Source organism: Bubalus kerabau, chromosome 9 (assembly GCF_029407905.1).
Source record: "Bubalus kerabau isolate K-KA32 ecotype Philippines breed swamp buffalo chromosome 9, PCC_UOA_SB_1v2, whole genome shotgun sequence".
Lineage (NCBI taxonomy): Eukaryota > Metazoa > Chordata > Mammalia > Artiodactyla > Bovidae > Bubalus > Bubalus kerabau.
Genome location: NC_073632.1, coordinates 33,822,839 through 33,839,585, shown reverse-complemented (window position 1 = coordinate 33,839,585; position 16,747 = coordinate 33,822,839). Strand labels below are relative to the sequence as shown.

The following is a 16,747-nucleotide window of genomic DNA, read 5'->3' as shown; positions in this document are numbered from 1 at the left end:
GACTGCAGCATGCCAGGCCTCCCTGTCCCTCACTGTCTCCCAGAGTTTGTCCAAGTTCATATCCATTGAATTCGTGATGTCATCCAACCTTCTCATCCTCCGTTGCCCTCTTCTCCTTTTGTGAGTGTGCTAAGTTGCTTCAGTTGTATCCGACTCTTTGTGATCCTGTGGACTGTAGCCGGCCAGGCTCTTCTGTCCGTGGGCTTCTCCAGGCAAGAGTACTGGAGTGAGTTGCCATGCTCTTCTCCAGGGGATCTTCCTGACCAGGGATCAAACCTGTGGCTCCTGCATTGCAGGCAGATTCTTTACCGTTGAGCCACCAGGGAAGCCCCATTGAGATGTTTACAGAAGAGCACAAGTCAGGAGGGCAAAAATGTTAACTTAATGAACAAACTTCAGTCTGTTTGGGAGATGTTTTCCAGTATCTACCAGAAGAGATGCCATTGGTCCACAAGTCTTGGAATTTTGATGAAACAAGGGCATTCAGGACTGGGACACACGTGTTCCCCTCTTCTCCCATGCACAGGTGAAGCTGGGTGGCAGAGAGTTGGGAAGGAGATGTCAAGCTGCCTGGATGGTCCTTTCTGTCTCTGAGGCTGGAGCCTGTCTTGGGTCAGCGCCACGGCGGCAGCAACATCTGTTCCGCTCTAACTTTCTGTTTCCTCCTATTCTCTCTTGATCTGCGCTTTTAAACTGCCTTTTAAAAAAGGAGCAGCAATGGGTGTGTATGTGCCTTCAGCTGTTTTTAATTCCCTCCCAGGCCGCCTCTCTGCAAATAAATGACACGTTGTAGAAGGTGTTTTACAGCCTGACTTGTTAATCTATCCAGACCGTTCTGTAACAAAACCTTACACGGCAATCAAGGTTAAAAGACCAAATCACAAAAAATGTGCATTCGATAAACATAGTGTCATTTATATAAGAAGAAACCTTCTTAAGAGGGATTGCGTGCATGCTCAACCGTGTCCGACTCTTTGTGACCCTATGGACTGTAGCCCGCCAGGCTCCTCTGTCCATGAGGATTTCCCAGACAAGAATCCTAGAGTGGGTTGTCATTTTCTTTTCCAGGGGGTCTTCTCGACCCAGGGATTGAAGCTGCATCTCCTGTGGTTCTTGGATTGGCAGGCAGATTCTTTGCCACTGAGCTACCCAGGAAGCCCTCTTCTTCCTAAAGTTCTAATTCTAAAATTCTAAAATTTTCTTACAGTTGAAGGGTATGTTGCTTTATTCTTGAGCTACTGGAATTTTCATTTGTTGGTGGAATTAGTTTGTCTTCATAGATTCTACAATGAACAAGTGAATAAATAATACAAAGTTAATCGAATCTGCTTATTTTCTCTTTCCCAGGGATTCAGGACTGAATGTCTATAGAGCGCTGTATAACCCCTCACTTAACATCATTGTATTTAATTATTTTCAGTAACTGCCAGATACCCTATCATGATAAATAAAACATTTTTCTTAAGCATTCATAATTTTCTGAACTTCATTTGAAAACTTACAAAAAGTATTTTTTCCCTTCTTTGCAGAGGGGGAAATGATGACCAAGGTCACAGTTTATCCTGCCAATGTCAAGAAGAATCTCATTATCCTTGTTACTTTGTGATTAATTAATATGTTGGTTAATTGCTGACTTGTTGCCAATGAGTTAATTGATAAGCACAGAGGATCTAGCTATTAACGTAGAAGTAACAAGCACACAGGAAAGAGCTACTGAGCAGATCCATGAGCGCTGTCCACAGCCCCATATAGGATGGGTGCACAAGTGGTACAAGAGGTGCACACCCATCTCCTGAACAGCGACAAAAGGGATAAACTGGAGGCTCCTTTGGCAATTATTTCCCCACCGCTTAGAGTCGCTGCATGTAATATTAGGAGATCGCCACTAAGTGGCGCTATCTCACCAGTGTTCTCTCTCAACAGCGTGCTGAAGCCTGCTGGGCTGCACTCTGGAATACTACATTTATTGTCCTGTGTTTGCTGATTTGGTTTCAGCAAAAGCTTTCAGTTCTCATCACGTTTTTCTGGCTTTTTATATCTCCTTTCTTCTGCTTTTCTTTAGTTCTTGAGAATCTGGGCCAATGATAGGCTTAGAAATGGTGGTCATCGTGGTGGTAATAGTCATACTAGACAATTTAAAGAGAAAAGTACAGATCCTGACCTTTCACTGAAGGCTTATTATGTGTTAAGGACTTTTCAAGTGTTACTTCTAAGACTGCTGGGAACTCTGCACGGTTGCCGTCATTTTATGAACAAAGCAACCAAGGTTCAGAGAATTGATGCAACTTTCCCAACGATCCCCAACAAGCAGGCGATAGAAGCACAACATGAGCCGGGGTTTATGTAACGTCAAGGCATTAATGCTCTTTGAATCATTCCTGGAACTTGAACATAGGGTGTAGTGAGAAAAACAGGAAGAGGCTAGACATCGTGAAGTTCATAATCTGAAAGAGGAAATAGAGTAAATGAACTAAACTATTTGCAATATAATTTTTAAAACACAGTGGCTTATTTATAAGTTCATAAAGTTTATAAAGGGTCTAAGATTACTGGGGACATTTACGAGGAACCGAGTCAAGAAGACGTTCTGAAATCGACTCTTCTCAAGTTTTTTTTGTGAGGGATGTAGTTCTGAAGACAAAAGTAGCGTAGGGAGAGAAGGGGAAAAAAGGCAGATATTCTTGAGTTTAGCCCCAAACTCATGGATCCTTAGGGTCTTACAGGTGGTGCTAGTGGTAAAAACCCTGCCTGCCAATGTAGGAGACACAAGAGACTTGGACTGGATCCCTGGGTTGGGAAGATCCTCTGGAGGAGGGCGGGGCAACCTACTCCAGTATCCTTGCCTGGAGAATCCCATGGACAGAGCAGCCTGACAGGCTACAGTCCATGAGGTCGCAAAGAGTCGGACACGACTGAAGCGACTTAGCACAAAACAGTTTTGTGTCATGACACCTTCATTTGCTCTATGTCCTTTGAGGTGAAGTCTCAGCTAGAGCCATAGTAACGGGGTGGGAGACCTAAGTGAAATATTTTAAGGGCTAAGAGACCCAACTCTCCCCAATTATTTATCACACAGAACCTTATGAACAGAAGGAACCAGCAATCTCATAATACTAAAACAAACTAATGTTAATTTGCTTGGTGCCTTGCGTGCATCACTGTACTTTATGTTTTCTTGCTTTATTTTTTGTTGAAATGTAGTTAATTTAGAATGTTGTGTTAGTTTCAGGTGTACAACAAACTGATTCAGTTATATATACATATATTCTTTATCATGTTCTTTCCCATTCTCGTTTATTACAAGATATTGAACATAGTTCCCTATGCTATACAATAGGACCTTATTTATTATTTGTGTTGTATGCATAGTGTATGTATCTGCTAATCCCAAACTCCTAATTTATCCTTTTCCACCTCCCCACTTCCCTTTGGTAATGATGTTTGTTTTCTATGTCTGAGACTTGCTTTTTTGTAAGTAAGTTCATTTGTGTCATATGTCAGATTCCACATGTAAGTGATCTCATGTACTATCTGTCTTTCTCCCTCTGACTGACTTCACTTAGTATAATAATCTCTGGATCCATCCATATTGCTGCAAATGGCATTATTTCATTCTTTTTTAATGGCTGAGTAGTATTCCATTAGCCTTCCTGGTGACTCAGTGATAAAGAATCCGCCTTCCAATGCTAGAGACACAAGAGACATGGGTTCTACCCCTGGGTTGGGAAGCTCTCTTATAGTAGGAAATGGCAACCCACTCCAGTATTCTTGCCTGGGAAATCCCATGGATTGAGGAGCCTGGTGGGCTGTAGTTCATGGTGTTGCAAGAGAGTCAGACACGACTTAGTGAGTAAACAACAACAAGTGTTCCATATATATATGCATGCCGTGTGCTGAGTCTCTTCAGTCATGTCCGACTCTTTGTGACCCTGTGGACTGCAGCCTGCCAGGCTCCTCTGTCCATGGAATTCTCCAGACAAGAATACTGGAGTGTGTGCCATGCCCTACTCCAGAGAATCTTCTAGACCCAGGGATCGAAGCTGCCACTCTTATATCTCTTGCATTGGCAGGCAGGTTCTTTACCACTGACACCACCTGGGATCCCATATTTTTGTGTGTATATAGACAGGTAGATAGATAGATAGATAGATAGATATAGATAGAGATGGGTGCTAAGTCACTCCAGTCGTGTCTGACTTTTTGCCACCCATTGGACTGTAGCCCACCAGGCTCGTTTGTGCGTGGAATTCTCCAGGCAGGAATACTGGAGTGGGTGCCTTTTTCTTCTCCAGGAGATCTTCCTTACCCAGGGATTGAGCCCAGGTCTCTGGCATTGCAGGAAGATTCTTTACCGTCCAAGCCACTAGGAAAGAAAATATATATTTATATATATATATCTCCATGGACATTTAGGTTGCTTTCATGTCTTGGCTATTGTAAATAGTGCTGCTATGGATATTAGGGTTCATGGATCTTTTCAGGGATTGAACCTGGGCCTTTAGCAGTGAAAGCACCAAGTCCTAACCACTGGACCATTAGGGAATTCCCTATCTTTTGGAATTAGAATTTTCTCTGGATCTATGCCCAGGAGTGGGATTGCAGGATGACATGGTAACTCTAGTTTTTTAGAGAATCTTCGTATGTTCTCCACAGTGGCTGCACCAGTCTACATTCCCATCAACGGTGTATTCTATCTTAATGCGGATCAATAAAATGTGCACTAAATTGATATTCCCTCAGAATGTCAAGCTTAGGCAGGTTCAGTAACTCACCAGAGGGCACCCAGCTAGTAAGTAAGCAGTGAGGCTGGGATTCCATCCAAATTTGCAGATCAAAGAGCCTGGCCTTTAACCTTTACACATAGGACTTCCACTTCACACACTACCTTGTGGTTCAATCGCTCAGTTGTGTCCGACTCTTTGAGACCCCATGGACTGCAGCACCCCAGGCCTCCCTGTCCTTCACCTTCCCCCAGAGTTTGTTCAAAGTCGTGTTTGTTGAGTCAGTGATGCCATCCAACCATCTCATCCTCTGTCATCCTCTCCTCCCCCTGCCTTCAATCTTTCCCAGCATCAGGGTCTTTTCTAATGAGTCAGCTCTTTGCATCAGGTAGCCGAAATATTGGAGCTTCAGCTTCAGCATCAATCCTTCCAACGAACATTCAGGATTGATTTCTTTGAGGATTGACTGGTTTGATCTCCTTGCAGTCCAAGGGACTCTCAAGAGTCTTTCCCAACACCACAGTTGTAAAGCATAAATTCTTCAGCCTTCTTTATGGTCCAACTCTCACATCCATAGATAACTACTGGAAAAACCATAGCTTTGACTAGACAGACCTTTGTTGGCAAATTAATGTCTCTGCTTTTCAATATGCTGTCTAGGTTTGTCCTAGCTTTTCTTCCAAGGAGCAAGCGTCTTTTAATTTCATGACTCTAGTCACTGTCCACAGTGATTTTGGAGCCCAAGAAAAAAGTCTGTCACTGTTACCACTGTTATTCAGTAGAAAGTCCAAGGTTTTAAAAAATGGTCCAGGCTGAGAAATAAATTAAGAATTACTGTCTTTTAACAGTGAATTCATAGATGGTAAATAATGATTTTAGAGCCCAGAAGTTATCCCACTGAAGCAGCCATGAGGTGCAGTCTGAGGTTCAAAAGGTGATGGAATGCTGTGCAAAGAGAAAATGCTAGTGGTCGTTGATTTATTTTTCCGTTTCTCCTCTGACTCTGGCCCACAGAAATGCTACCTTGGTTTGCTGATGAGAGGTGGCGCTCTTCACCAAAAGATCATCACAGCAAGTCTACCAGTTGAGCATGAGGCTTCCTACTTTATTACTTCTTTTTAACCGGCCACAGTTGTTCAGTATAAATCAACATGGGATGCATAGATAATCTCAAAAAGAGATTATCAAGGTACCACATTTCCTGAGATGATAAACTTCATTCAGAATTAAAAGGAGGAGGAGAAGTAAAAGGAAAGAAGAGGAGGGAAAAGCAGGATGATGAGGGGGAAGTCTTCAAAAGACTTACAATGTTTCAAGAAATGTTGGAATTCTCTTATGGGCCACCTTTAAATTAATTTGGAAATTTGGGCCCCAGATTAGTGTGACAAAGAGATGGGTTTCAAGGTCTTTAGTTCTGCAGGAAGAGGGAATTGGGTTTTTAGGACCTGTCTACCACAGCTCTAGGCTAATAAACATCAGCATTCAAATGATGCTCTAATGAAGAAAATCATATCCATGGAGACTTTCAAAGGTACAAGTGTTCTTCTTGGTAAAGAAAAAGAAAAAAAAAACTTTAGTCTTAGGAATAGAAATTTAAAACTTGGGATTTAATAAACTGTGACTCAAATTTAACACAGAACTCCCAGAAAGCAGGGCACAAGAATCTGGTGCTCTGGTTTAAACTGATGATATTGCGGGCTGCATCTTTCTATACCCTTCGAAAGATGAATCTGCTCATGGTCATGAGTAGAAAGTGTTGGAGTTTTTCCTTGGCCTGGAGCTGAAGTGGACTGCCACTGTTCTCACTGTATAAACAGGGTCAGCTCCTCAGCTTACCTAACACTATCTCCAGTTTGTCTGAACTCTCCAAAGATGAAGAGCTCACTGTCTCTCATATAGCCACCTGGGACAGTGCTTCTTCTTAGAGCATTCCACTTGTATTAAAGTGAAATTTGCTTCCCTGCTTTTTTTTTTTTAATTCATCAACAAAATAATACTTCAAAAAGCATTTTTGAGCACTTGTCGCATGTCCGGCCTTGTTAGGCTTTAGGAATAAAAAGATAAGGGGATTACGTATAGTTCAACTGATTTGGTGGAATTTATAGTCCAATTTGACACACCTCAATTTTTTCCATCCTCGTCTTCCTAAGAAATAGGTCAGACTCTCAGGATAACGATGGCATTCTGCTGCAGTGACATTAGCATCTCGGCAGAGATGAAACCTAAAGAATTCTCTCAGTGTCTCTGCACACCACCACACCCCCAGAATCACTGCTGTGATGTTTCTGCATTCCTCCAGAAGTCCAGTCCTGTGTCAACAACGTGGCAGGTCAAATATCTGAAGACAGCTCTCACATAGCCTCTCTGTCCCAGTCAATTCTTTCGGCTAAACATGCTACTGTTTTCAAAATATAATTATTATCTTTCTGCAGCAAAGACGGGGTTTAAGAAAAAAAAAAAAGCAGCCAATAGTAACTGTAAATGCATCCATTCCCGTGGTACGTGAACTGAACCCATCAGGCCAAACCAGTAGCTGAGCGGGAGCAGAGATGATGAGTATGGAGAACCGTGAGCTGTATGCGGTGCCCGGCAGTCGTGGCTTTTCTACTGGAACTGACTTAAATGTGTGAAGGACATGGATTATGAAACAGGGAGATGGAGGTACCCACTGCCCCATCTTCTTGTCTTCCTTTGTTCTAAGGCCCAACAGATTATTGCTGGATGGGGGTTAGCAAGGAGGTAGAAGAAAGCCTATTCTGTACTGATTGGCAAAACCTAGAATTTAAAGAGAGAGGAAGAAGAAGAAAAGACAAGCTAAGATAAAAATCGTTCCAGCTCATACAGCTGGAATGTTTATAATGTAAAGAGACAGCGGCATTAAAGGATTAGGCCCCAGTGCCTGATTAACATCATTTGATCTTTTGCTATTGAAAAGACCCTGTGTATTTTCAAAGGCAGTGGGCTTCTTAAATAAAACCAGGAGTCTGGGTTAGCAGAAAGCTGTTAGAAAACAACTCATTTTCTGTTTAGTAATCTCTTTTCTTGCCCTACCTGCTTCCTAGCCTTTAGTGTCTTTCTCTGTTATTGGGAGATGCCTCTAAACCTGAAAACTGGGGTGCAGGGACGTGTGATTTGTCAAAAACAAACATAAAAATCACTGTGACCTAAATGGGTCAGGTCATATTTTTCTCCATGAATATCATCAGAGGGGAACTTCTTTTTCTGTTTTGTCCTAAGTTTAGTGTTTCATCCTTTACTCTCCATCTGCAAAATTCCCTGTACAGTTTCAGTGGGAAAAGATTAGCCCATAATTACAAGATAGTGTTTTCAAGATACACTTTCTATCTCATTTTTCTGCTTGCTTTTTTCTTTTTTTTTTTTTTTTTTGCAAGTTTCCAGTAAGCTTGATGCCCCCACTGAATCAGATGGATCATCAGGTAGTCGATGCTTTCCATTGGGCAACTTGGTGACGCATATTTGTGGGGGGAATAGGAGTGTCTCCGTGTCCACACTGTCGTCCCAGGGTGGCCGGGCGATGGGGTGGGGAGGGCCTCTGGTCATTCGGGGGACCCCGCGGTCGTCATAACTAGTTCAGTCTCTGTGGCCCATTCAGCTCTTGGCATCGCTGCCAAGCCAGCCAACAAAGGAGCATTGTAATCTTGACAGTTTCCCAGCATTGACTGCACAGGCGCAGACCACCAACCAGCTCCTTTCGCTTCTTCTGTTCACAAGTGAGACCATGAATAGAAAAAAGTCAGTGGCAAAAATCCCACATCCTGCTGAAGTTGGTGTGTGGATGCTTTTCTCCCAAGTGAGTCTCCCTCGGACTGGTAATCCTCGTACCTGTTTCTTTGTGCTTTTTGGTCTGTTTTTAAATACAATTAGCTTGAATGGTAAGACATAATCCTCAGCGACTCTACCAAAAAATTAGGTTTGAGTTTTGAAAAATAAGCATTTGCATGCAAGACTTTGAAGAAGGGGAAGTATAATAGAAATAAAAGTTCATGATAAGCTTGAGATAAGAAGCAATACTCAAGGGGCCATGGTGAGCCTTAAGAAGTTGAATTTGGGGGAATAGACTAGGGGTTTTTAGAAATAGAATGGAATCATTTGAACTCATTTGTGTTTTTAGATGTGCACCCAAAAGCCTGCCCTTTCATTAGACCAGGCCAAGGACTTCTACAACTCTTGATTTTAAGAATAGCAATAAATAAAATGTTTAAGAACAAAGTAAATTCAGAGCGATTTCATGACTTTACCATTAATTGAGGCCTTCTGTGGTGGCTCAGATGGTAAGGAATCCACCAGCAATTCAGGAGACCTGGGTTTGATTGCTGGGTTGGGAAGAGCCCCTGGAGAAGGGAATGGCTACCCGCTCCAGTATTCTTGCCTGGGGAATTCCATGGACAGAGGAGCCTGGGGGTTACAGTCCATGGGGTCACAAAGAGTCAGACATGATTGAGTGACTAACACACACACACTAAGAGCCTAAGCTTTGAGTTAGACCCAGGTTGGCAACACCAGCCTTAGAGCAAGGCTGGAGGCAGGAGGTGGAGAGACACATGGGGATTTGCTCCAGGTTCCACATTTTGTTCATTTATTTATTAAAATTATTTTTATATTTGTGTAGTGATTTAAGGTCAGTGATCTTTAAAAAATTTTTTTAAATTTATTTTGGCTGCACCACATGTGGGATCTTAGATCCCTGGCTGGGATCGAACCTGCACCCCCTGCATTGGAAACAGGATGTCTTAATCGATGGACTGCCAGGGAAGTCCCTGGGTTCTGCATTTTAGAAATCTCTATTCTGGCCTCTGGGCATTGCATCAAGAAGTGTTCAGGTCAAGGGGCAGACTTCTCTGGCACCCACTCAGCCTTTAGGCCATCATCCAGGTACCAGGGACAATTTCTTGCTCTGCTGCCCAACCTGTTTCCAGTCTTCTCAGGCCTCTTTCTTTCCAGGTCTGTTTTCCTGAAACTGCATTGCAGCACTGGGGATCACTTGTAGGCTGAAGTGGGGGCCAGGACAGGCGTTTGTGGGATCATGAAGGGAGCTTGACTGCACAGACGGCGCAGAAGAATCGTGAAGACTGAGAATGTTTAGCACAGTGTCTTAGCATTCAGTGGATCCCCTGCAAACATTATTTCTGATACAGTCCTTGAGTACCTTATTGCGTATTTTCTACTTTGAGAAAGAGAAAAAATAAGCATGAGAATACAAGCTTCTACAGGGGTGGGGGCAGGGGGTGCCATTTTAATTTTTGGTGTCCAAAATGGAGTATTCTTTTCAGTAACTTGGCTGTTGTCCTGGCCCAATTCCAAGTGCTCTATATTCAAGCCAATTACATTCCTCCCCCACTGGATAAATTATTCTTCACCTCCCCCATAAAAATCATCATGTTATACTTGTGAAACAAAATAGCTTCTGTATTCTACCAAACATTAAAAAAAAATGGTTATATCTCAGTACATAGTGTATTTCTGTCTGTGACTGGTTTGGAGTTGCACTGGAATTTATTAGAGTGAGATGCGAGGTCCACGATACTTCTGAATAGTAATAGATTCCATATTAAATGGAGAAATATCACATGATAGTCTCTTGGTGACTTAAGATGAGACAAATTGTTGTTTTTAAATGTATTGATTATTTATTTTTGGCTTCAGCAGTTGCAGCACGTGGGCCCTAGAGTGAAGCCACAGTAGTTCACAGGCTTTGTTGCTCTGCAGCTTATGGGACCTTCCCAGATCAGGGATCGAACCCAGGTCTCCTGCATTGGCAGCAGAATCTTAACCACTGGACTACCAGGGAAGTCCTTCTGATACAAATCTTTGGGTTGAGGCTCAGCAAATGTGAGCTGTTGAGCTTACCTCTAAATCATTGAGTTCCCAAGCAAGGTCTTTATTTATCTCATCACTTTGACCCTTTACAATGCCAGCAGCCTGAACATTCATGAAACAGGTTCTCAAGTCTTGTTCCATATTCACCTCCAATAATGAAGAGCTGTGATTTTAAGATACAACTGTTGAAACTGGAAAGAAAAACATTGACAGTTGTTAAGAAGTCACTATCTTTTTTTTCTGTCCCTTTCTCTGAGTTTAGCATCACTGAGGTCTAAAATCCCTTTTGGTGATTGATTTAGGGAAGTGACTTTCATTTCCTGAGATCACAGAGCATGTGACCAGACAAAAGTGGCAAATTTCCATGAGGAAAGAACAGCTTTAGGGCCCAAGGCATAGCTGGGGGCACAAGTGGCTCCCTTTTGAGGAATATTCCAAAAAATACCATCCCTAGATCTAAACTATACTTGGTTTTTAATGATTTCAAGCAAGAGACAATTCTCACCAAGAGGGCTGCCTTTCCCTGCATGGTTCCTGTTTGGAACGGACCTTGTTATTGTAAATTGTTTGCCCGGCCGCTGTGTTCCTGGCTCAGCGCTCCTTGCCCCTCTGTGCTCGCTTCAGTGGAGAAGACGGTCAGCAAACTCTGCTGCCCTTATGGACTTATTGAATTATTGTTTCCGTGGAGGCTGAGGTCACCCAGGTCTGTGACTTTCCCCTTCTGAGTTTGCTTTTTAAAGTTTCATTCTGAAATAACTTTTCTCATTCCACACGTCCCCTGCTAAAGTCAAGGAGATAATAAAAGTAATGACACGGGTTGTTCAGGCCCAAATAACTGTTTGGGAAAGGAAGGACTTTAATGATTCAATGAAAAATACTGATTTCATCTGATTTGATTCTGAAAAATCATTGCAATTATTTGTCTTCGGTGTGTATATACAAAAGTATAGTTTTCTTTTTTTTACATGTGTTCTTTTATTCATCCTTTCAGTTCAGTTCAGTTCAGTCGCTCAGTCATGTCTGACTTTTTGTGACCTCATGGACCACAGCAATGCCAGGCCTCCCTGTCCATCACCAACTCCCAGAGTTTACCCAAATTCATGTCCATCAAGTTGGTGATGCCATCCAACCATCTCATCCTATGTCGTCCCCTTCTCCTCCTGCCCTCAATCTTTCCCAGCATCAGGGTCTTTTCAAATGAGTCAGCTCTTCTCATCAGGTGGCCAAACTATTGGAGTTTCAGCTTCAACATCAGTCCTTCCAAAGAACACCCAGGACTGATCTCCTTTAGGATGGACTGGTTGGATCTCCTTGCAGTCCAAGGGACTCGCAAGAGTCTTCTCCAACACCACAGTTCAAAAGCATCAATTCTTCAGAGCTCAGCTTTCTTTATAGTCCAACTCTCACATCCTTTACAATGTTTAATTTTTTTTTATGTTTAAGTATTGTTGACTTACTGAACTTTTAATTTTTTTTTAAAGTTATTATTCATAGAGAATGGATTGATGGTTGCCAAAGGTAGAGGGTGGTGAGAGAAATGGAAGAAGGGGGTCAAAGGGTAAAAAGAAAAAAATTTTAAATATAGATGAGGAAAAAAGTTAGTGCCTTAATCTCTTTGCAAGAATTGGTGGTAAGGTTTACATTAGATTATCATCCCACTTATTGTCATTTTGCATACTAGGTAAGCCTTTCTCCAAACTGAACTCAAACTATTGAATAGAATTTTTTACTATAATAAGAATCTAAATGGTATGCTGTGCAGTGGTGTTCAGCCTGATTTTGGAATTATACCTTATTTCTCAAAGTATGTCTCTCCATGGATGATAAACTAGGGACATGGAAGGAAAGTCTCTGTTTCCAGTTTCTCTAGCAGATTGATGTGCTCTGTACATGCTAGATATTCAATCAGTTTCATGCTTTAATAAGTTAACAAGGAATTAAGAGTGCTGACTAAACTGACTCATTAGTAGTTCAGTTAAATGACCAGTGAGTTGCAACCTAGTTAAAAGAACACCGGTTAATTTTGTTGTGGCCACCTGAGAAAAACCTGCCAGTATGATAGATACTAGAAAACTGAAGTCAGAGGCAATATGAACATCATTTGTAACCCTTGATAAGTGTGTTGAAGTCAGATCTAAGTTTGCAGCACGAAATGGCCCATTTACTAGCCGTGTACCTTGGGATGAATTTCTTAATATTTTTAACTTCATAGTGCCTAAATTTCCTCATCAGGAAAATGAAAACAATATTATTGCTGTAGTGTATATAAAGTGATTAGCATAATACTTGGAATAAAATCAGTACTAGAGGAATAGAAACTCATGCTTTTATTAAGAAACCATTATCATTTTCTGTCCTACCTCATAAGAAGTAAGATTATCTTATATGTGCGTGCTGCATGCAAAGTCACTCAGTCATGTCCAACTCTTTGTGACCCCATGGACCGTAGCCCGCCAGGCTGCTCTGTCCATGGGATTCTCCAGGCAAGAGTACTGGAGTGGGTTGCCATGCCCTCCTCGAGGGGATCTTCCCCACCCAGGGATTGAGCCCTCATCTCTTAAGTCTCCTCATTGGCAGGTGGGTTCTTTACCACTAGTGCCACCTGGGAAGCCCCATCTTATATGTACACTCTCTTTAAAAAAATCTCTCCAAATTAAAAAAACCAAAAAACAACAACAACAAAATAAAACATGAACTTGTGAGGAAACTTGCATATTGAATTACTCATCTTTGTTGAAGCCTCCAAGATGGTGCACCAGGAATTTGAAATTTCATTTAAGTTTTGTGAGCTTTGTTATATTGGGATGTGTAAAAAAGAGGGAGGAATAATTATCTACTCAGAGCAAGCATCTCTTTCTGGTCCCCATAGTTCTCTCAGTACATTATTCCCATTATTTTGGCTCAAAACTGTGACTCTGGATGGTTCTACTCTTTCAGTCATTGTGATCTCTTATCAAGTCTTTTCCTTTCTGCTCCCATATCTGCCACCATAAGCTGCGTTTAGATCACATTATGATCAGCTTTGACCATGGTGGGTGTGGCTGGAAGCCCCTCTCTCCCCAACCCCTGCCCACGATGGGTCCCCTGACCACTCCCCTGCCTGGGATGGGATTGCAGCAGGAGGACGTGCGTTAAGCCTGTTGCAAGAGCTATTCTGAGCCCTCTCCCTCTTGCAGATGTTGCTCTCATGTCTCTGAGCTGCCCTTCTCAGTCTCTCCCCACTGCACTCACCGTGAGAATGGTTAGGCAGAGGACGTCTAAGAATCACAAGACTTCTTGGCATTCTTTGGTGTAGGTTCTAATCCTGGTTCCACTTACACAGAATTCTCCACACAATCTATCCTTTTGGCCTCAAGCAAGAGATGTTTAAGACTTAGACAAGCCTTAGAATCAAGACTCTGCAGTATTAAAGGACGTGATTTTGCTGGGCCTGATCCTCTGTACAGTTTCTCTTGGGGACTTCTCAGTGGTGGGCTCTACAGCCTGTGGGCTTCAGTAGTTGTGGAATCTTCCCAGACCAGGAATTGAACCTGTGTCCCCTGCATTGGCAGGTGGACTCCCATCCGCTGTACCAGCACAGAAGTCCCCTTCTCACTGGTGATGGTAGTTTTGGATAGCTTTTCTAGTGTGATGACTCTCACACTTCTTCTGTTGTTTGCTTCCCCCTTTTTTTTTTTTTTTTTTTAAATTTATTTATTTTTCATTGCGCTGGGTCTGCATTGCTACGAGAGGGCTTTCTCTCGTTGCAGTAGGGGCTGTTCTTCGTGGCAGTACACAGGCTTCCCATTGCGGTGGCTTCTCTTGCTGTGGAGCGCAGGCGCTCAGTGCACAGGCTTGCGTAGTTGCAGTGTGTGGGCTCAGTCATAAGCAGTGTGTGGGCTCTAGGGCATGCGGGCTTCCGTAGCTGTGGAATCTTCCCAGTCCAGGAATCGAACCTGTGTTCCCTGCATTGGCAGGTGGATTCCCATCCACTGTACCACCACGGAAGTCCCCTTCTTCTGTTGTTTTCATAGTGCTTATCAGGACCTTTTCTTTCTTCTGCTCCTGTGGCTCCTGCCCATGTTGAATTCTACCTCAGCAGTAGTTTCTTCTCATTGCAGGGCTCTGTCTTGGGAGGGAGCTTTGATGAGACCCTCCAGCCTAACCACTCGCTCATACGGCTGTGGGCCCCTAGGGAGAGCTCAGTGGGCCTCTCCTCGTCTCAGGGCTGCCAGATGCCTGCCGTCTTCCCTCTGCATCCTTCTGCCCTAAGGATGACCACACACAGCTCTTGTAGCTGTGGGTGCTCATAGTTTGAGGTTTGTGGGGGATACTTTGTCACTTAGTTTGCTGCACATGTTGCCTGTGGGTTGTTGGGTTCTGGTATCATAGTTGCTCTGTCTGTTCTTTATGAGGGGAATTCAAGGATATTTAAATACCATGCTTTCACCACTGCCATCTTCCCGGAATCTTTGTAAGTCATTTACAATCCTTTCTGATGTGATGTAGGCTATAAAACAAGTGAATAAATAAAAAGTTCTCCTTCCTGTTCCTTATAAGCCTCTGTGCTACATGTAAATAATTCATATATACAGATATATTCCAGTCAAAAGAGAACTCTAGCTATGTTTTAGGTTGCTGGGACACTGCCAGCTTATTAATTAGCTCTCTAAAGTTGGTGTTTGGAGTTTTGCTCCCCGCCCGCCCTGCCCCCTACCCGGCCCCATTTCTAGGAAGGTCCACACTGTAGCCATTTCAGAAAGCCGCGGCTCTAATCTGATCCCAAGGCAGAGAGGCAGCTTTCATTTCTTGTCTGTTTCCTTCACCCACGTGCTCTCCTCAATGGCGTGTCCCTTGTGCCATCCTCAGTGAAAGTGGGGAACGGAGGTTTGGGCTCATGCTGTGAATATTCTCAGGGGCCACTTGACAGACTTTAAGAGACCGGATAATGTAAGTAAGGCTTCTCTGTGAATTTTCTCTTAACATCCAACTGAGTAACATAGGTTGGTACCTGAGTAACCTAGGTTGGTACGAGTCTTCTCTGGTGGCTCAGCGGTAAAGAATCCACTTGCCAGTGCCAGAGATGCAGGAGACTTGGGTTCCATCCCTGGGTCCGGAACATCCCCTGAGGGAGGAAATGTCACCCACTCCAGTATTCTTGCCTGGAGAATCCCATGGACAGAGGAGCCTGGCGGGCTACAGTTCACAGAGTCACAAAGAGTCAGAACACGACTTAGCGACTAAGCACCAGCACAGCTCCACATGTGTGTGTTGGGCAGGAATTACTCTCCAGCTCCTACAGCCTGTTATGCTTGCTCGGAAAAAATGATTATTCTGAAATGCTACGGTAGTCGTGTGGTATTCACTCTGAGTCCAGGATTGGAGAATACTTTTCTATTATTCTTTCACATAAAAAGTCATTCTCAATAATTTTATTTGTGTATTTTCCTAGTTCTAAATTAGTCTGCAGCTTTTTTTTTTTTTTTCATTGATTTTAATTGGTTTCCAACTGACCACGTTTCCAGTTTTACATGATCACTCGGAATTTGGAACATTGTCCCTCAAGGCAGAGGAGAAAAGTTTTGGCCTCAGGGTATTGATAACTAGGCTTGTATTCAGTCATTCATCCTACTAATGAAATTATGAAATGATACTGAATCAGAAGTGTTCAGTTTTCTATGTATAATCGTGTACATTTGCAATCTCCGCATTGCTCTGTGAAATCCTTTAATAGAACAGCTGTGATATAATTGTTAAGTCTGCTTTTGGAATCTGTATAGATAGCACTGTGATAAACATGTAATTGTTATTGCTCAATACTGTTGAAGGAAGCGGGAGAGGATGGAGGGAGAGAGGAAGGGAGGGAAGAAGAAAAGCAGGGATAATGTGCTCATATATAGATGAGTGCTAGGTTATGATATCTTGGAGTCCTTGCAAAATGGCTTTTAAAAATAATTAAGACCTTAATTTTTATTCCTTTGCAGAAAACACGAAGTGAAGATACGCAATATTTCCCTTAAGCAAACTACTTAAGAACATTTCATGTTATGCAAACAAATGAGAAAAATACCCCTCTGCTGTGGGGAGCTGAGGGGAACAGAGAAAACTGGATTTTTTTTTTTTCCAAAAGCAAAGCTCAGGGTTAAATTTGTGGTTTTATGGGTTCTTGTTTTTATTTTATTTTTTAATTTATATTCATCTATGGCTGC

The 16,747-nt window shown here is 42.6% G+C and overlaps 1 long non-coding RNA gene across 3 annotated transcripts in view; it reads left to right on the top strand.

The window, feature by feature from the left end:
- The window catches only part of LOC129619703 (uncharacterized), a 38,885-nt gene that overhangs the window by 10,220 nt on the left and 11,918 nt on the right, over nt 1-16,747 (top strand). Inside the window, exon 4 of one of the 3 annotated variants that reach the window (XR_008698045.1) lies at nt 1,530-1,602. The exons of 1 other annotated variant lie outside the window; for it this stretch is intronic. This is a non-coding gene — a long non-coding RNA (uncharacterized LOC129619703). Of the gene's footprint in view, nt 1-1,068; nt 1,443-1,529; nt 1,603-16,747 lie in introns of those variants that run through there. One more of the 3 variants, XR_008698046.1, reaches the window with a different exon arrangement.